Source organism: Phocoena sinus, chromosome 3, assembly GCF_008692025.1.
Source record: "Phocoena sinus isolate mPhoSin1 chromosome 3, mPhoSin1.pri, whole genome shotgun sequence".
In the NCBI taxonomy this organism is placed as follows: Eukaryota; Metazoa; Chordata; class Mammalia; order Artiodactyla; family Phocoenidae; genus Phocoena; species Phocoena sinus.
The window spans coordinates 119,362,418-119,385,013 of NC_045765.1; positions in this window are offsets into that span (position 1 = coordinate 119,362,418).

Below are 22,596 nucleotides of genomic sequence, written 5' to 3' on the forward strand. Positions count from 1 at the left end.
ACAGCCACATGCAAAAGAATGAAACTGGACTACTATCTTACACCATACACAAAAGTTAACTCAAAATGGAGGAAGGACTTGAACATAAGACCTAAAACCATAAAACTCCTAGAAGAAAACATAGGTGGTAAACTACTTGACATAGGTCTTGGTGATAATTTTTGATCAAAAGCAACAAAAGCAAAAATAAACAAGTGAAACTATATAAAACTAAAAAGATTCTGCAGAGCAAAGGTAACCATTCACAAAATGAAAAGGCAACCTACAGAATGAAAGAAAAATATTTGTAAATCATATAGATGATAAGGGGTTAATATTCAAAATACAAAGAAATCATGTAATTTAATAGCAAAAAAACCCAACCTGATTAAAAATATGGGCAGAAGATCAGAATAGACAGTTTTCCAAAGAAGACATACAAATGGCCAACAAGTACATGAAAAGATGCTCAACATCACTAATCATCAGGGAAATGCAAATCAAAACTAAAATAAGCTATCACCTCACAACTGTTAGAATAGCTATGATCAAAAAGACAATAAATAACAAGTGTTGGTGAGGATGTGAAGAAAAGGGAACCCTAGTGCACTGTAGGTGAGAATGTAAACTGGTGCAGCCACTATGGAAAACAGTATGGAGTTTCCTTAAGAAATTAAAAATACAGCTACCATATGCTCCAGCACTTCCACTTCTGGGTATTCATTTTATCTGAAGAAAACAAAAACAATAATTTGAAAAGATATATGCCCCCCCCATCATGTTCACTGCAGCATTAATTACAAGATCAAAGATATGGAAATAACCTAAGTAGATAAATGGATAAAGAAAATGTGGTATATATACAATAGAATATTATTCAGACATTAAAAGAATGAAATCACAATTTGGGACAACATGGATAGACTTTGAGGGCATTATGTTAAGTAAAATGGCAGACAGAGAAAGACAAATACTATACACCTTAAAAGTTCCCATCACAAGGAAAAAAAATTTCTAACTGTGTAAGGTTGTGGACATTAACTAGACTTAATTGCCGTGATCACTTCAAAATGTATACAAATATAGAATCATTATGTTGTACACCTGAAACTAATTAATGATATATGTCAACTATACCTCAATAAAAATATGCTTATAATAATATTGCTTATAATTACCAACTTTCTGACACCATTAGCAGAATAGATACATAAAATGTTTATGTTCTCACAATGGGATACTACATCAAAACAGATTTGAATACACTACAGATGTGTACACAAAATTTACAATGTATGTGCAGGAAAAAGCAAGTCATAAAATAGTAATTACGGTATTATTCTATTCACATATAGTTCAAGAACAGGCAGCACTAACCTAATTTTTAAGGATGTATACACAGGTGGTAAAAAAAAAAAATGCGGAGAAACAAAAAGTACTACAGAGGTCAGGGTCATGGTTACCTTCAGATGCCATAAGGCACCTTATGAGGACATAGTGAAGTCAGAGTGGTAAAGGATGTAAGGGAAATTTTGTGGTTTCAGCAATTGACTTGATGGAGTTATATGGCTATTTGTTTTATAGACAAATGTTAAAAAATGTTTTACAGACAAAAGTACCTATAAACTTACACAATCTTCTGCATATATTTTATAATAAAGCTGTTTAAGCCAATAAATAAACACATTGCTTTTCCTTGATTAGCTAATCCTGCCTTTTATCAGAGATAGATGTTTGTAAAAACTAAAGTTTTGTTTTTTGTTTTTTTTTTGGTACGCGGGCCTCTCACTGTTGTGGCCTCTCCCATTTTGGAGCACAGGCTCCGGACACGCAGGCTCAACGGCCATGGCTCATGGGCCCAGCCGCTCCGTGGCATGTGGGATCTTCCCGGACCGGGGCACGAACCCGCATCCCCTGCATCGGTAGGCGTACTCTCAACCACTGCACCACTAGGGAAGCCCAAACTAAAGTTTTATAAAATGATAATCTTACACTGAAACTCAACATGGAAAACAAATCAAACCTAGCTGTTCTATTTGAAGTGGGGAATGGGAGGCCTGGGTCATGGTTCACTCAAATCTCCCCCTTGGACATCCCTTCCCTCAACCCGGTAACTCCTTCATGAAATCCTAGATCTCCAGGGCATGAACAGTTTGGAAACCACTATTAAAGACTCTTGGGGCAGGAAAAAACCTTGGATGTCATCTAACTTAAGCTCCTCATTTCACAGAGAAGGCTTTATGACATGCCCAAGGGCATCCAGCTAGTTAATGGCAGAACTGGCTTAAAACCCAGATTTGATTTTTAGTAGTGTATTCATTTTCACGGCTTAGGTTTTCAATGAAGTTACATTAAGAATCACTCATCTAGGGGCTTCCCTGGTGGTGCAGTGGTTGAGAATGTGCCTGCTGATGCAGGGGACACGGGTTCGAGCCCTGGTCTGGGAAGATCCCACATGCCGTGGAGCAACTAGGCCCGTGAGCCACAACTACTGAGCCTGCGCGTCTGGAGCCTGTGCTCCACCACAAGAGAGGCCGCGATAGTGAGAGGCCCGCACACCGCGATGAAGAGTGGCCCCCGCTTGCCGCAACTGGAGAAAGCCCTCGCACAGAAAGGAAGACCCAACAGAGCCAAAAATAATTAATTAATTAATTAATTAAAAATGAATATCTGCTTATAAAAAAATGAATCACTCATCTATAGTTTCTTATATGTCTTTCAGAATTTTTCTTACAGCAACTAGTTCTATTAGCAAAGCATTAGCAATAAACCAAAGCACAGGCTACAATTCTATGGGGATGTGTGTGTGTGTGTTATATTAATAAATACAAATCTACACTATATATCGTATATGTACTAATAAATGTATGTTATAATGCATATCTATGTATATATATTCTAAAAAAATAAGGCCACTGTACAAAGTTAAAATCAGTTGGGCCACTTTAACTTAAATGAGAAAAGCAAGCAAGGGGAATTATTTGTTACAGGGTAGGTGAAAATCAGCTGTGTTTCTTCTCCACTAAGTCAAGCCAAGATGAAGTGGGTTGAACAGAGCAGGATGAGAGATTTAAAACATTACCACAAGAATTTCCTTGTACTGTGAGTGTTAAATGTGTAAGTAAAATGTATTAATTCTCTTATGGAGAAGATTCTAAAATTCTTTTTTCTGATAGTATATAAAATAGGAGAGCTTTCTATGGGACTTTCACAGTAACTGGAAAGACTAAAGGTTTTCTTCAGTGGCATTTTATGCATAACAATACAAGATTCAGGCTGTCATGAGGATACGGCCACAGGGCCAACCAACCGCACCCTATTTCCAGCCTTGTGTGGCAGCCAAGGAAATACACTGTCCATATCTGCCTTCAAGAAAGAACTTGCCAGTCAGTTGTGATCAGTAACACTGGAGCCAAAGACATGCTCTTCCTGGGCAGTCTCTAGCTAATGTCTCAGCACAGCAGAGGTACCAGGGCACCATTTCCGACAATGTGGGATGGCTCCATGGTACTTTTTGTGCCACAGCCCCCACTGGACTGGCCAAGACTCCGTAGAGCTGCAGTGCAGTCTGAAGTTCCTCCTATCTAACTCTCCTTCTCTTCCCTTCTCCTTTTATAGGTAGCAGACCTACACCATGATCTAAAGGTTTTCCTTGCTTAATATTTCTCCTTCTTTCTTTTATCTTTCGTGAGCATTACCCCCAATAAATCTCTGTACTTTGAATTCTATCCCAGGGGACTCAAGTGACATAGAGAGGCAGAGAAGCTTTGATTACTTCAGTCTCTACTCTCTTCTTTCCTAAGGACACTGTAACATGCAGGCACAGAAAAGAAGAAAGCTGTTTTGCTTCATCACCGTATATGAGGCTTAGAAAAAATATATATTTTTAATACCAGTCTAGGAAATTATGCCTAGAAAATGGTTCCTTCCCAGAGAGTTTTTAAAAGGGCTCCTTTCCACCCCACCCCACCCATACTTTCCCTTTATAAAATTTAGAGAAAAAAAGAAGGAAGGAAAGGAGAACAGAGAATTTGGGGAAGAAGAAACAATAGGGTGGGATGGAGTGGACTGGCTCCTGTGGAAGGGTGTTGAAGACCTCTGGATTTGCTCCTGCTGGCTTCCTGGCCCTGGCACTCCCATTGTATCCAGTTGTCACTACCTGTACAATTCCATCAGCGTATTTTTTCTTCCTGAGATACCCTTTACCCTAGAGAAACAGCAGAGAAGTCCTATTGCAGAGGTAATGAAGACCCATTGATGCTTTTTTTTTGGCGATATGCGGCCCTCTCACCGCTGTGCCCTCTCCCATCGTGGAGCACAGGCTCGGGACGCACAGGTTCAGCGGCCATGGCTCACGGGCCCAGCCACTCCGCGGCATGTGGGATCTTCCCGGACCGGGGCACGAACCCGTGTCCCCCGCACCGGCAGGCGGACTCTCAACCACTGCGCCACCAGGGAAGCCAAACTTTTTTTTTTTTTCCTGAGGGATGGGACCACATTCCTCTTCCTCCTCATGCTGCCTTTGACAACGGTTACATCTTAGTTAGACGCACCTTATGCAGAGCTTCCTCCTAACAAGCATGTTTCTGGTTCCTTGTCTGTTTCCTTGCCTCTGCACTATCCCTGGAAATGTGCTTGTCCTTCTGGTCCACTGTTTTGGTAGCTTTAATATGTGCCACACACCCCTGCCTGTGGGATGATGTTGACAGGCAGCCTCTAAGGTTAGAATTTGACAAATGAATAGTCATTCACCTCTGTGTGCTTGCCTAGACAATCATCAGGTTAGGATGAGCACTGAAAAATCATCTCAATTGACAAGGTCCAATTCAAATCCCACCAATAATCACCCTAAAAACGATTATGTTTCACACAGAAGACAGAAAACACTATAAGTGACTATTTGTTTGCCAGCTATTCAAAAGACTACTCATTTGTCATTTATTCCTTCCAATAACTCAATTCTGGCCCCATGGATCCCACTCTGTCTTGAATACGAATAGTCTGTTTTGGGCCCCACTCACTTGCCTGTCTCAACTTCCTGGCTTGTACTGTTCACTTCTTTGCATAGGAAACCCTTGAGCTTTAAGGTTTATGATCCTAGGAGCTGCGGATTTGAATGCTCATGACCTACTTACCCATGGCTACCCTTAGTTCTACTTGCAGATACCTTGAACTGAGAATTAGCCCCAGTTGTGGCTTTTTCCCTGGTGCCAAAGGAATTGGTAAAAGGGAGCCCATGCAGAAAAACAATGCAACAGTTATATCTTATTTTGCTTGCATAAAATACTTAAAATTTTTTCTATTCCTGTGGATCTTTGAAACGCCTCACACTCCTGTCCCCCAGCACACCACACGTGCACTCGCACACACACACACACACACACACCTTGGGCACTCTACTCTCAAAGCTCCCCATACCCACACCTCTATGACTCATAGTGTTTTTTCTCTTCCATGTGAAACATAATCACTTTTACGGTGATTATTCTGGTCTTGTTGTCTTATGCATCATTGTACCCAAGTGCCTATCTTCACAGAAGAATCATAGTAGACATCAAATAATTCAAGGAGAAAGGAAGAGAGGGAGGGACTAAATGAATCTAGGGTCCATTTAAGTTTAAGATACACCTATACAAGTAAACTTGGTCAAGTAATTTGTTTCTAAACCTCAATTTTCTCAAGTGTAAAAGGGCAATATAATGCATTTAGAATATTTCTTTTCTAGTGCATATAACTCTACATGAAATCTAAATTTAGAATTGCTCTTAAGTCAGTAACCAATTCGTGTTCACCCAAAACAAGCTAACCCTTTCACTTTTTTAAAAACTAAATATTAAATATCAATTTGTGTTAAAACCAATTTCGTTTTAAAGGTTCACACTGTGAGATTAATGTTCTACAATGAAATTTCATTTAATTCTCACCCTTACCCTTGAGCTACTTTTTTCAGCTGCACATTTTTATCTATATATGTTTTCAGTTATGTTCACCATGACAGCCTGAGTTTTCTCATCTACTTATTCAGGTTGATTTAAAAGACATCCAGATATTTTGTGGATGAAGCAATTGCATTGACATTATAAAGTAAAATCTTCCAGAAAGAAATTGTTTAGACTTGCATATGTGTGACCTATTTGTTGAATTCTCCCACAAGGCTTTATGCCAGGCAGAATCATTTCTTCTCCTTGTAGATTTAATCGAATATATATTGCCAGCACACAGACACACTAAGCCACCATCCAGTAGGTTGACTCACTTGAATTTATAGTTATAATAAAGTCATTTGGAAAAACAAACTCAAGCTGTTAACCAGTGAGAACTAATCCCAGATTCAAAATCCAGTCCATGAATGGGGCTGTACCACTGTGGCTGTTGAACATTCGGTCATGTAAATGTTCCCCTGAAGGCTCTGCATGACAATGCCGATGAAAGGGAAGGGGGAATATCAGGCCTCCAACATTGCTCACCAAATGTGGTGACTAAATCGAACAAGCAATTCTGTACAGGACCCAGAGTCTTTGGCAGCCCTCAGGGCAGCTTCTGCCTTTGGTGGCAAAACAAAGTTTGGGTGGTTTTTCTGCATTGTTTTTGAAGGGGGATGAGTATAATCATTTTTTAGCATTGGCTCCTTTGTGTTACAGTCTGTTAGCAGACATTTTCAGATCCACTTCAAAAAGGAAACAAAATAGAAGTGTGGATGCATGTTAATTACCCAAAAACATGGCGCACCAGATGGCCACCAAGGTCTGCTTCTGTCTAGTAGGTAAATAAGGCTTCCCAATCCCTTTGTCCCCTCTGAAAACCAAACTTTGAATTATTTTCCCTCCAATTACTGTTAACACAGGATGGAACCAAGGGGAACAAGAAAGCCACATTTATGAGTGGACCAGAGGGGTAAAGGCAAACATTTTTTTCACTCTTGCTAAATTCTGCAGAATTCATCGGGTCCAGAAGAAGTCAAGAGAGATTCTTACAATGCCAAAAAGCACAGAGTTGGACTTTCAGTCAAAGCTCAAACACCAGAGAAAATGAGTTTATTTTTCCAAGCTTGTGTAATGTTTCAGGCCTTGTGTGCCTCTTTGATATAGGTGTGATGATTTTGACTTAGGTTCCCCTCACGGGCTGTGTAATAAGCCCTCTTGTATTACTTATGGAAGATTTTAAAATTCATTAAGTCGGTATATACAGTCATGGTCCATTCTAAGAAAAACAAAACCTGAACTTTTTTTTTTTTTTTTTTTTTTTTTTTTGCGGTATGCGGGCCTCTAACTGTTGTGGCCTCTCCCGCTGCGTAGCACAGGCTCCAGGACGCGCAGGCTCAGCGGCCATGGCTCACGGGCCCAGCCGCTCCGCGGCACGTGGGATCTTCCCAGCCCCGGGGCACGAACCCGCCTCCCCTGCATCGGCAGGAGGACCCTCAACCACTGCGCCACCAGGGAAGCCCAAACCTGAACTTTTAAAATGTCTTTTTGCTGAGCTGGGTATATGTCATAAATTCTGCATGACATTTCATTTCCTACATATCACCTCAGTGTGCTCTATGGTAGAAAGCATTACCTTCCATAATACGTCTGTAAACTTGAGGAGCAGGCAATAGATTTGTGATACTGACCTTTGGTCTTTCCCTCTCTGGTAGTCCCTTCCTTTTTCCTTCATCAAGTAGGTAATTAGCTTTGCATTCATTGCTACAAATGAGGGATGTGTCAGGTGGGAGAGTAGAAATAATGTGCAAGTCTTTGGTTTTTATACAATTTTAAAAACTGAAGATCATAGAAGAACTTAGTGGCTCAGGATACAGACCAAATAATTAGGAGAATCTGGGAAGAAAGCATAGCTTCCCTAACTTAGGGAAGGAGTCCTATGGTCTAGCACACATGCAACTAGAGGAGACATCAGACGAGATGGGACTGTGCACATAAGAATCACACCCTCCCAGTGAGACTAGTGATGATGGATGATCAGGACCAGGCCAGAGCATGAACACTGTGACTACTCCTTGCACATGTAAGGATAAATGCCCCTCCTTCCCAAGCTTTGGCATTATGTATGTTTCACATACTTACACATAATCCCAGGAGAAGGAGAGGGAAAAGCGGGGAGAGAGATCTCAAGTTGATGGAGAGTGTTTTTACCCTTCCTAGCAGAATAGAGACTCAAAATAAAAATCAGGTTGAGTTTGAGGAAAATAAAAAATTTATTTTGTATAACTGAGTTTGCTGATTGGGGGCCATACCTGTAACCTTTATAAAGACAATCTTGAAGTTTGGGAGAAGGCGATTAAGGAGAGCAGAAAGACATTTAATAAATGAACTTGGGACAGATGAAAATAAACAGATTAATAATTCTACTGAGGGAATGCTCATGTTTAAGAATGTTGGTCATGCCACATGTGAGAGTTTCCTGTATGCCATGAGCTTTGCCTGTGTTAACTTATCCAGTCTTCCTAACAACCTTATGAGGATAGCAGCACTGCTATCTCCAATTCAGATTAGGAGAGTGATGTGCATAGAAGGCAATGACTTGCTTGGGATTCAAAACTGCACTAGAAGGAAGTTAAAGGTGCTGAACACAGGATGTTAACCTCAGTGCTCTGCTGCATTCTGAACAAGCAGAACTGATGCAAAGTGGGAGGGGCTATTTAAAGCATCCTCCTCTTAGTCCCTCAACTGCCTTGGCTCAGAATCCAAGCAGAAGTTGGAGCTAGAACTCTTGCCTTCAGAATGCTACCTAAAACCACGAATTTATTGTGACCCATTTATTTCTTCCAGTTCCCATTCTCTCTATGGTGTGATTAGGGTTAATTACTTCCCAATGAAACTAGCATTTTTAGTGTCTTAAAGTAAAATGCTATACAATTGAAAAACGGGTCATAGAAGTAAACCTCACTTTGGAAATTTTCCACTTATCTGAAATGAAGTGGTATATATATATAAAACAATAGTATATGTGTGTGTGTGTGTGTGTGTGTGTGTGTGTGTATATATATATATATATATAAATAGTATAATGAAGACTCAGCTCTTTTTTGTGAGTTCAGACAATCATCATTTTTTCCTAAATATAAGGAGGAAATGTTACAAAAAGGAAAATAAGGAAGAGGGATGGCTGTCTATTAAGTTATAAGTCAAGGAAACAAAATAATTTTTGTTGAAAAAAATTAAAGGTTATACATTGGCCAGAACTATGAGGGAACAGAATGAAACTTCCTTTCTTTGTACCTTTTTGCTTTCCTCTCTGACATCAGTGATATTTTTTCATTTTGTATAAATTGATTCAGTTTTAAGTAGCACCTCCCTATAGATGGAGAGTCTCATAAGAAATACAGATTCAACTTCCAGATGACCAACTGGTTGGCCCAGTTTCCAGGACAGAAGCCAAGATTCGATTTAAAATAAAGAACCAGATAGTTTCTCAACAAAGCTTGTTGCCTGATTATCCAAAAAGTCTGCTCAAGCCTCCAGTTTAATTTATCCAAGGCACACTTTGTAGTTTTCCACTCATTATAGCTTGTAACAGCATGCCGTATGATTTACGTCTTCTTTCAAAGGTAAGCTCACCTTGCCCACGTGGGCAGAATTTTCCTCCTGTTTTGCTGGCTGCTGCCCCTAAGGCTCCTTTGCTGTTCACTCTCCTCTACTTGATCTTTAACAGTGGACTTCCTCAAAGTTTAACCCTTGGTTCTCTTTTAGCCAGCATTCTCTCTCCAGATGATTTCATCAACTCTCATGGCTTTTGTTACTGTCAGAATGTCAAGGACTACAAAAGGTACACCTCTATACCAGCAGACACCTCCCTCTGAGCTCCAGGTCCCGAGGTCTGCATAAAGCTAACATTTATTGACTGCTTGCCAAGTGCTCTGCCAAGTGCCATAGTGCACGTTTTTAATTTAGTTTCTTATATATTATCACATTTTATTCTTTTCTTCGTTTCTAAGTATACATACATTAATAAGATATACATTCTTATAAAAACTAAAATGATAAAAAAGATGAATCATATCAGCCGACCTACTGTTCCCCTTTCTACACCTCATCTCCCGCCTGCCCTCAAGTATCTACCATTAGTTTGACATGTGTTCTCATTTAATCTTCACAATAACTCAGTGGAGGTACTGTTATCGTTGTCTCCATTTTACAGATGGAGAAATTGATATATAAGATTATTTCAAAACTTGTCCAAGATCTCATGGATCGTAAGTGGCAGAATAGGTATTACAAATTCAGTTTTGTCTCACTTCAGCACCTCTACTCTTCCATTTTTATTTTGTCACCTCTCCTGGGTGTTTCTCAGAGACACACCAAATTCAACAGTCTGACCTTAAACTTATAATTTTCCTGACTGTACCCACTCACAAAGCTTTGTCCTTCTCTTGGGTCTTAATGTCAGCAAATGACTCAATCAAATACACATTTGTTCTCTGAGAAAACTTAATACCCTCTTCTTTTTTCATAATTCATACCTAATCATTCACCAAACCTTGCTGACATGATTCTGAAATCTTTCTTGGACCTGTGAGATTCTTTCTATCATCACTGCCACCAGCACCTCTTGACTAAATCTGCTTTCATGCTTGCCACCTTCCAAATCAACCTATGCACAATTGCCAAATGGACCTTTTAAAAATGCTCACATTGGAGTGTCACTCCCCTCCTTAAAATCTTTGGCTTCCCATTGTCCATAGAATACAGTGTAAAATCATTAATGTGGCTTACAAGGCTCTCTTAGTCCAGTCCCTGCCTACTTCCCTGGTCACCTGTCAGCCTCCGTCCTCCAGTCACGTTGGTCTTCTCTCAGTTCCTCAAATGAGCCAATCCCATTTCAGCCACAGAGCCTTCAGACACGCTGTTCCCTCCATTTGGAGCTCTTCTGCCCTCTTGCTTAACCTGCATAACCTTGTTCAGTAAGCAAGCCTTGCGTTGCCCAGGAGAGCCTTTGCTGCCCCCCAGTCTATTTCTAGCTCCACTCTTAGATACTCTCATATAACCCTTTACTTTGGATTTATTCCATTTATAATCACATAATTAATTCATTAGTCCAAAGTATGTTTTGCTCACTAGACCACAAGCTCCAGGAAGGCAAGAACAGTGTGTCTCTCCTCTCACTCACCCCTGTGCCTGGAACATAGCAGGCTCCTAATATCTTATGAAATGAAATTCAGTCTGACTCTTAATAAGTAGCTTACTTAGTTGGCTCTCAAGTTTCCATTCCTGGAAAATAGGGATGGCAGCACTAGCTTAGAGTCATGTTACCTCTTTCAGGCAAGTTGGATTCACCCCCAGCAGCCCTGGCCTCTGGTAAGGGTATTTAGAGTTTAAACAGTTCAAGGAGTTACAGATGTTCTCTGATGGACGTCCCTTGGGAAGAGAAATGGGGCACTTTAAATCTTGGCCTTCTCTTGGCCTTCCTCTTCTCTCCAACCCAAGAGTCAGCAGAGGAAGTCTAAACATCGCAAAGCAAGATTACGGGAAAATCTTTTGCAAACTCACTTCTCTGTATATTTCCAAACAGTACTGCTTTAATTGATTCAAGTTTGCAGGACTGGATTCTAATTTCAAGACAACTCCCCAAACAATTCACCACAGAACAGAACATTAGAATTATGGTAGGTATAATTAAAATGCCACTGCATTCTAATATTGTCTCTTCCTCCATTGCTCCCACCCACAATTGGTTTTCTGTACCAACAAAGAAACAGCTGTATGATCAGTGGGCATCCATCTGTGTGCTTTCCATCTGTGGCTTCTTTTGCACTTGTACCAAGTGGATCTGGAAAAGCAAAATGTGTTCCATTCTTGATTTTGCTCTTTTCCATTATTTCACATGTGCAAAAACAAGAGCTGAAAGAGGCTTCAGGGCTCTCCCTAAAATTAGTACTTCCAAGAATTTCAAGGGTAGTTAATAATATTTCTTTGGTCTTCTGATTAATGCCATTGTCAAGAACTCAGAAGCAGTTAAGGAGGGGTGAAGGACAGAAGGACCAATCCTTATCACATTACCTGGGAATGAACTGTAGCGTTCAGGCTAATGGCACTGTTATGACAGTGCCTCATTCAACACAGAAAGAAACAGAATCTGAAAAAATGAAAATGAAGAGGCACCTAGCACTTCAGAAGTTGTCAAACTTCTGCATTCCCAATACTTCCTTCCTTCCCCACCATCAAACTCCCATCATATATTCATGAAGCAGGTTTATTTTGAGCTTGTTGTCTCAGTAGACTTGAAAGCCCGGGGAACGGGAAATGTCCTGGAAGCTAGACTATCGTTTTTATCAGCTTTCTGGATGTTTCTTCTCTACAGCAGTTTTTTGGGCCACTGTTGCCATAGGCTCTGTACATTTTTTAACATGCTTGTAAGGAATCGACTGGCATCTCTTACTCATCCTCCAATTCTCAGTTCAAGTGTCACCTCTTCAAAAGGCCTTCCCCAATTTCTCCCAGAAGAGTTAAGGGCTTAAGAGGTCATTCTATTTTTCTCTTATTGTTCGTATCAATTATATGTATGATTACAATGCTATAAGTTTTATATACATGTCTAAATCCTTAATTCACTGATTCTAGTGTTTCCTATTTTTCTTGTCTCCAGACTCTAAAATATGGATAAAAAAATGAATGAATGAATAAAATTTGTTTCTTTTTATTATTTTCTCAATGGTACAGCAAAATGCACCAGACAAGTAAAAACTCTGTGAAGTACAGTAGGACATCCATTGTCCAGAATATTCCCTGTAATCCATGGACAGGAAAAAGTTTCTTTGAAGAAATCAACTGTAAACTCAAATTCCCAATTTAGCCCCTCACTTCTATCTTCTCTCCAATCATATTTTTGCCACTTTTAAATATAAAGAATGAGAAACCAGCTCTAATTATGTAACTGTGACAGCTTACTTTATCTTGCCAAAGTTTAATTTCCCAAACTAAGATTTATAGGGTTGGTGTAGGCTAATACACAGTGCACGTAACAGCACTGATTATAGTGTCTGACAGATAGTGAGTGGTGAACAGTACTTAACTCTCATTTTTATGAATATTAGGAACTTAACATCACATTTTTGATATCCCCTTGTTCTCCCTGTATTTGTGCTCTTACAAAGCTGTTAGCCATAAAGAAATGATCAAAGACAGGAAATGAGAGGGAAAATGTGAAATAAAAATGGCCTAAAACCCAGAAAATCCATCTTTGAAGAGTAACGATATATTTTATTTATATCAGATCCACATGCAATCTAGCCAAAGGAATTTTCGCTACCCACATGTCATGTCTTCTTTGATAACTAATGGTCTGACATATCTTTTGGCTCAAAAACTTAGCACGCTATAGTGCAAGGGATGTGTTTACTGGGGACAGCTGGCACAAAAGCAGCTCTGCAGATGACCTTTATTTAACTAGCTGCTTTCAGACATCAGCAAACTGGCTGATATATATATATATATATATATATATATATATATATATATATATATATATGGAGAGAAAGAGAGAGAGGCTAAAGCATTGGTCTCATAACTATAGTATTCTAGTTAAAACTAATAGACAAAAGACTATATCAAAGGGTAACCACATTTATACCTGCAAAAGTTCTATCAGTGACTCCAAAGGGATTTTTTGGTTTGTTTTTTTTTGCCTTACCAGAAAAAGAATAAACTGAATATCAATTAAAGACTAAATTTTGGACATTAAAAACATAAATATATATATATATATATATATATATATATATATATATATATATATATATTCCTAAGATTTTCATCATGTGTACCAGGATCTCTCATTTGCCACCCAAGTAGGCTCAAGCACTCAATCATCAATCAACAAACACATACTGAGGTCCTGGGAGATGCCAGATTCTCTGCTGTTTGTTGAGGATTCTTAGTTAAATAAAACACAGTCCCTGTTTTCAAGAAACTTATGTTCTAGTAGATAAGACAGGCTAATAAATTAAAATTGTCCTACTTGGTACAAGTATTATAACAATAGGGGCACTTGTGGAGCCCTGAGGGGGGAAAGCATCCTAAAAGAAGTGGCATAAGCTAAATTTTAAAGCATAATCAGGAGATATTAGTCACAGAAAGAGAGAGGTAACCAGAGTGGGGGAACCACATGTGCAAAGGTGTGAAGGCCAATAGTATAACTTGTTCAGTGAGCTTCAAATAGATCACCATGGTGCCAATGGGGTAATCTGGAGGCCATAGACAAGCGTCAAGGCTAGAAAATAGTTTAAGATCTCCAAAGGCCTTGTGTGTAGTAAGGAACTTAATTTTTTCCATGAAAGCTATTGAGAGATCTAAAGAATAAGTTGGAAAGTGATATAACCAGATATGCACTGCAGATCACTCCAGCTGACTTAGAGAGGATGGACCATATACAGAGATACATCAAACTTTGTCACCCAGAGGAAATGCTCTTACATAGCAACCTAATACACTCAAACAGAGAAATAGAACTAAAGAATAGTTTCATAAAGCAAAATAGAGTTGCACAGCATGTGATGCACTGATATTTTGTATTCTGTTTCATTGTTCAAAATTCTGGTCTCGGCCTATTCAACTGATTTCATAACCCTCTAATGGGATGTGAGCCATGGTTTGAAAAAGCCTTGATAAGAAGAAACAGACTGGAGTCAGGAAGATCAGATAGGAGGTTATTGTGGTAATTCAAGCAATAAGAGATGTGAACCTCAGCTAAGGCAACATAATGAAAAGGATCTGGTAACTTCTGTCTTATTATTAAAGCTCTATTTATTTCAGTTGCTATAACCTAGTTAAGTAAACTTGGCAGCATTAGTGCACTTATGAGATAATCATCATCTGAGTGCCTGCCATGTTTCACACTGTGCAAAGAGCTTTACACATATATTAACTCTAATTCTGACTGCAATGTAGATATTATCTCCATTTTACTGATAGGAACACCAAAAGTCCAGGGAAATTAAGTAGATTTGCAAAGTCATATTGATAGAAACTAGCAGATAGCAGCACAGCCAATCTATTTAGTGCTAGTTAATTCATATTAACTACTGAGCAGTAATGTGTTGAATGAATATTGTAGTACTTTGAGGCTTATTTAGCTTATTTCCAGCTTTTTGCTACAACACTATCATAGACTTTTGGGTGCCTATGTGCCAGAGTTCCTTGAAAGGAAAATTCCTGCATTATAAGGTAGGGTTATCTTTAGATATATTTTATCCTTATTAAGGATGCATCCATCAATTAAACTCTACTGAGTGCTTTGAACATGTAGTTGCTGGATTTTTCTGTAGGCCTTTTCTGCATCTGTGGAAATGATCATATGATTTTGTAATGTAGTTCTATTGGTGTGATAGATTTTTAATGTTTTTTCTAATATTAAACAGTCTTGCATTACTAGAATGAACCCCACTTGTTCATACTTTAAAAAAAGAAATGTACCAATAGACTCTGTTTATTATTGAACACACTAATATTTAAATTTATTTGAGATGTTTATATCAGTATTCATAAGCAAGATTAGTCTATTGTTTCTTTTCTGATGCAATCTTGTGTTAGCTTTGGGGATATAATACCTACTTCATAAAAATAAACTTGAATTTTTTTCTTCTTTTTTATATTCCTGGAATAATTTAAGTAGCGTTATAATCATGTCATCATTAAAGGCATAGTTGAATTCTCCCATGAAACTACTGGGAGACAGTGCTCTTTCATGGAGGTGTCTTTAGCTACATTTCCTATTTTTTTAAGGTAATTTGTCTGTGTAGACTATCTCTCCTAGGGTCAATTTTGGTAATTTTCATTAAAATAAATTATCTACTTAGTTTAAGCTTTCAAAGTATTTCCATAGAGTTCCAAAGTGTTTCCAAAGAGTCTTAAAATTATTTAAAATTTTCCTCTTTTCATGGTTATTTATTTTTTATTTTTTCTAATTGTGTATAATATGCTTTCTCCCCTTCTTTCTTGATCAGATCAGTAGCTTTCTTTTTTTTTTTAATACAGCTTTTGGTTTTATAGTATGTCTGTTTGCTAACTTGTTAATATATGCTTTTTATTAATTCCTTTCTTGGCTTATTTTGGTTTATTTTCTGCTTTAATTTTTAACATTTTGAATTGAGCTTTTTAATTATTTTCCATTTTTTTTAGTCTTACAGATGTAGGATTTAATGGCATAAGTTTCCACGTATTACAATATTTTGTGAGTTTTTTAGGTCATTAATTCCTGGTTTTATTGCATTATGGTAAGAAAATGCTCCTGTAATATATCTAATATTTGGAATTTATGGATTTTTCTATGGCCTACATGAGGCTCAATTTTTGTGCATGTTCCTCACACACTAGAAAAATATATATGTAATTAGATAGCTATATATAATCTGTTTAATTACATAGAAAGATATATGCATATACATATATTTGATGATATTTTTTAGTTTTCTATATCAGAGGCTAGTTAGCAAAAACTACAGTCTGGCCCAGGCTGCTTTTGTAAATAAAGTTTTCTTGGAAAAGAGCCACACCTATTTATTCATGTATTATCTTTGGTTGCTTTGGCACTACAATGTCAGAGTTGAGTACTTGCAACGGGACACTATGGCCCTAAAATCTAAGATATTTACTAGCTGGCCCTTTCCAGAATATATTTGCTGGCTTTGTCCTATGTCATCATTAATTTCCAGTCTAATTTATCTGTTCTGCATTTTAAAAGTGTTAAATTTTAAAAATATTATTAAATTTGGACTATTTCCATTCAATCTCCTGTAGAATGAAAGATGTTTCTGTGAATATATAAATGTAGGTAACTTTAATATTTTCATTGTGAATTTTAGCCTTTAGCTTTATAAAGTATCTTTATCTCTTTTTTATTATTTTTGGTTTAAATTCTACCTTGTCAGACATCAATATTTTGACCATTGCTTTATTTGTATGTGCTTGATATATCTTTGACAATTATTTTATTTTCAACCATTCTGAATCTCTGTGCTTTGGGTGTGTCTCATATATAACATAGCGTTAGATGTTATTTGTTTGCCAATCAGAAAAAAAATTTATGTCTATTAACTCTTTTTATATTTTTTGATATGATCAATATTTTGGCTTCAACTCTGCCATCTTGTTGTTGTTGTTTTTTAATACAGCAGGTTCTCATTAGTTATCTATTTTATACATATATTAGTGTAACTAGGTCAACCCCAATCTCCCAATTCATCCCACCACCACACACCACCCCTGCCACTTTCCCCCCATGGTGTCTATACGTTTGTTCTCTACACCTGTGTCTCTATTTCTGCCGTGCAAACCAGTTCATCTGTACCATTTTTCTAGATTCCACATATATGTGTTAATATACAATATTTGTTTTTCTCTTTCTGACTTACTTCACTCCATATGACAGTCTTTAAGTCCATTACGTCTCTACAAATAACCCAGTTTCATTCCTTTTTATGGCTGAGTAATATTCCATTGTATATATATACCACACCTTCTTTATCCATTCATTTGTTGGTGGGCATTTAGGTTGCTTCCAAGATCTGGCTATTGTAAATACTGCTGCAATGAACATTGGGGTGCATGTGTCTTTTTGAATTATGGTTTTCTCTGGGTATATACCCAGTAGTTGGATTACTGGGTCATATGGTAATTCTATTTTTCATTTTTTAAAGAACCTCCATACTGTTCTCCATAGTGGCTGTATCAATTTACACTCCCACCAACAATGCAAGAGGGTTCCCTTTTCTCTACACGCTCTCTAGCATTTGTTGTTTGTAGATTTTCTGATGATGCCCATTCTATCTGGTGTGAGGTGATACCTCATTCTAGTTTTGATTTGCATTTCTCTAATAATTAGTGATGTTGAGCAGCTTTTCATGTGCTTCTTGGCCATTTGTATGTCTTCACTGGAGAAATGTCTGTTTAGGTCTTCTGTCCATTGATTGATTGGGTTGTTTGTTTTTTTAATATTGAGCGGCATGAGCTGTTTTTATATTTTGGAGATTCTTTGTCCGTTAATTCGTTTGCAAATATTTTCTCCCATTCTGAGGGTTGTCATTTCATCTTGTTTATGGTTTCCTTTGCTGTGCAAAAGCTTTTTTAAATTTTGTTTAGTTTTGGCTGCATTGGGTCTTCATTGCTGCGTGCAGGCTTTCTCTAGTTGCGGTGAGCGGGGGCTACTCTTCATTGCAGTGTGCGGGCTTCTCATTGCAGTGGCTTCTCTTGTTGTGGAGCACGGGCTCTAGGCACACGGGCTTAGTTGCTCTGCAGCATGTGGGATCTTCCCAGACCAGGGCTCGAACCCGTGTCCCTTGCATCAGCAGGCGGATTCTTAACCACAGCAACACCAGGGAAGTCCTGTGCAAGAGCTTTTAAGTTTCATTAAGTCCCATTTGTTTATTTTTGTTTTTATTTCCATTTCTCTAGGAGGGGGGGTCAAAAAGATCCTGCTGTGATTTATGACAAAGAGTGTTCTTCCTATGTTTTTCCTCTAAGAGTTTTATAGTGTTCAGTCTTACATTTAGGTCTTTAATCCATTTTGAGTTTTCTTGTGTATGATGTTAGGGAGTGTTCTAATTTCATTCTTTTACATGTAGCTGTCTGGTTTTCCCAGCACCACTTATTGAAGAGACTGTCTTTTCTCCATTGTATATCCTTGCCTCCTTTGTCATAGATTAGTTGACCATAGGTGCGTGGATTTATCTCTGGGCTTTCTATCCTGTTTCATTGATCTATATTTCTGTTTCTGTGCCAGTACCATATTGTCTGGATTACTGTAGCTTTGTAGTATAGTCTGAAGTCAGGGAGTCTGATTCCTCCAGCTCCGTTTTTTTCCCTCAAGACCACTTTGGCTATTCGGGGTCTTTTGTGTCTCCATACAAATTTTAAGATTTTTAGTTCTAGTTCTGTAAAAAATTCCATTGGTAATTTGATAGGGATTGCACTGAATCTATAGATTGATTTGGGTAGTATAGTTATTTTCACAACATTGATTCTTCCAGTCCAAGAAGATGGTACATCTCTCTATCTTTTGTGTCATCTTTAATTTCTTTCATCAGTGTCTTATAATTTTCTGAGTACAGGTATTTTACCTCCTTAGGTAGGTCTATTCCCAGCTATTTTATTCTTTTTCTTGCAATGGTGAATGGGATTTTTCCTTAATTTTGCTTTCTGGTCTTTTGTTGTTAATGTATAGGAATGCAAGAGATTTCTGTGCATTAATTTTGTATCCTGCAACTGTACCATATTCATTTATTAGTTCTAGTAGTTTTCTGGTGGCATCTTTAGGATTCTCTATGTATAGTTTCATGTCTTCTGCAAACAGTGACAGTTTTACTTCTTCTTTTCCAATTTTCATTACTTTTATTTCTTTTTCTTCTCTGATTGCCGCGGCTATAACTTCTAAAACTATGTTGAATAATAATGGCGAGAGTGGACATCCTTGTCTGTTCCTGATCATAGAGGAAATGCTTTCAGTTTTTCACCATTGAGAATGATGTTTGCTGTGGGGTTGTCATATATGGCCTTTAACATGTTAAGGTTCCCTCTATGCCCACTTTGTGGAGAGTTTTTATCATAAATGGGTGCTGAGTTTTGTCAAAAGCTTTTTCTGCATCTATTGAGGTGATCATATGGGTTTTTTTCTTCCATTCTTAATATGGTGTATCACACTGACTGATTTGCATATATTGATGAATCCTTGCTTCCCTGAGATAAACCCCAATTGATCATGGTTTATGATCCCTTTAATGTGTTGTTGGATTCTGTTTGCTAGTATTTTGCTGAAAAGTTTTGCTTCTATAATCATCAGTGATATTGGTCTGCAATTTTCTTTTTTTGTAGTACCTTTGTCTGGTTTTGGTATCTGGATGATGGTAGACTCGTAGAATGAGTCTGGGAGTGTTCCTTCCTCTGCAGTTTTTTTGGAAGAGTTTTAGAAGGATGGGTGTTAGCTCTTCTCTAAATGTTTGATACAATTCACCTGTGAAGCCATCTGGTCCTGGACTTTTGTTTGTTGGAGATTTTTAATCACAGTTTCAATTTCATTACTTGTGATTGATCTGTTCATATTTTCTATTTCTTCCTGGTTCAGTCTTGCAAGATTACACCTTTCTAAGAATTTGTCCGTTTCTTCCAGGTTGTCCATTTTATTGGCATAGAGTTGCTTGTAGTAGTCTCTCATGATGTTTTGTATTTCTGCAGTGTCCATTGTAATTTCTCCTTTTTCATTTCTAATTTTATTGTTTTGAGTCCTCTCCTTATTTTTCTTGATGAGTCTGGATAAAGGTTTATCAATTTTGTTTATCTTCTCAAAGAACCAGCTTTTAGTTTTTTTGATCTCTGCTATTGTTTTCTTTGTTTCTATTTCATTTATTTCTGCTCTGATTTTTATGACTGCTTTCCTTCTACTAAATTTGGGTTTTGTTCGTTCTTCTTTGTCTAGTTCCTTTAGGTGTATGGTTAGACTGTTTATTTGAGATTTTCCTAGTTTCTTGATGTAGGATGTATTGCTATAAACTTCCCTCTTAGAACTGCTTATGCTGTATCCCATAGGTTTTGGATGTTTTCATTGTCATTTGTCTCTAAGTATTTTTTGATTTCCTTTTTGATTTCTTCAGTGATCTCTTGGTTATTTAGCAACGTATTGTTTAGCCTCCATGTGTTTGTTTTTTTTAAGTTTCTTTCCCTGTAGTTTATTTCTAATCTCATAGCATTGTGCTTGGAAAAGATGCTTGATATGACTTGAATTTTCTTAAATTTAAGAGGTTTGATTTGTGAACCAAGATGTGATCTGCCCTAAAAAATATTCTGTGTGCACTTGTGAAGAAAGTGTAATCTGCTGTTTTCAGATGGAATGTCCTATGAGTATCAATTAAATCTATCTGGTCTATTGTATCATTTAAAGCTTGTGTTTCCTTATTAATTTTCTGTTTTGATGATCTGTCCATTCGTATAAGTGAGGTATTAAAGTCCCCCACTACTATTGTGTTACTGTTGCTTTTCTTTTTTAAAGCTGTTAGCATTTGCCTATGTACTGAGGTGTTCCTATGTTGGATGCATGTATATTTATAATTGTTATATCTTCTTCTTGGATCGATCCCTTGTTCATTCCTTGTCTCTTGTAACATTCTTTATTTTAAAGTCTATTTTATCTGATATGAGTATTGCTGCTCCAGCTTTCCTTTGATTTCCATTTGCATGGAATATCTTTTTCCATCCCCTCACTTTCAGTCTGAATGTGTCCCTAGGTCTGAAGTGGGTCTCTTGTGAACAGCATATATATGGGTCTTGTTTTTGTATCCATTCAGTGAGCCTCTGTCTTTTGGTTGGAGCATTTATTCCATTCACATTTAACGTAATTATAAATATGGATGTTCATATTACCATTTTCTTAATTGTTTTGGGTTTGTTTTTGCAGGTCCTTTTCTTCTCTTGTGTTTACCACTTAGAGAACATGCTTTAGCATTTGTTGTAGGGCTGGTTTGATGGTGCTGAATTTTCTTAGCTTTTGCTTGTTTGTAAAGCTTTTGATTTCTCCATCGAATCTGAATGAGGTCCTTGCCGGGTAATCTTGGTTGGAGGTTCTTCCCTTTCATCACTTTAAATATGTCACGCCACTCCCTTCTGGATTGTGGAGTTTCTGCTGAGAAATCAGCTGTTAATCTTATGGGAGTTCCCTTGTATATTATTTGTCATTTTTCCCTTGCTGCATTGGATAATTTTTCTTTGCCTTTAATTTTTGCCAGTTTGATTACTATGTGCCTCACCATATTTCTCCTTGGGTTTATCCTGTATGGGACTCTCTGTGCTTCCTAGACTTGGGTAGCTATTTCCTTTCCCATGTTAGGGCAGTTTTTGACTATAATCACTTTAAATATTTTCTCGGGTCCTTTCTCTCTCTCTTCTCCTTCTGGGACCCTTTTAATGTGAATATTGATGCATTTAATGTTGTCCCAGAGATCTCTTAGGCTGTTTTCATTTCTTTTCATTCTTTTGTCTTTATACTGTTCCGCAGCAGTGAATTCCACCATTCTGTCTTCCAGGTCACTTATCCATTCTTCTGTCTCAGTTATTCTGCTATTGATTCCTTCTAGTATATTTTTCATTTCAGTTATTGTACTGTTCATCTCTGTTTGTTTGTTCTTTAATTCTTCTAGGCCTTTGTTAAATATTTTTTGCATCTTCTCAATCTTTGCTTCCATTCTTTTTCCAAGGTCCTGGATCATCTTCACTATCATTATTTTGAATTCTTTTCTGTGGAAGGTTGCCTATCTCCACTTCATTTAGTTGTTTTCTGGGGTTTCATCTTGTTCCTTCATCTGGTACATAGCCCTCTGCCTTTTCATCTTGTCTATCTTTATGTGACTGTGGTTTTTGTTCCATAGGCTGCAGGATTGTAGTTCTTGCTTCTGCTGTCTGCCCTCTGGTGGATGAGGCTATCTAAGAGGCTTCGGCAAGTTTCCTGATGGGAGGGACTGGTGGTGGGTAGAGCTGCCTGTTGCTCTGGTGGGCAGAGCTCAGTCATACTTTATTCCACTTGTCTGCTGATGCGTGGGGCTGGGTTCCCTCCCTGTTGGTTGCTGGGCCTGATGCAACCCAACACTGGAGCCTACCTGGCTCTTTGATGGGGCTAATGGCAGACTCTGGGAGGGCTCATGCC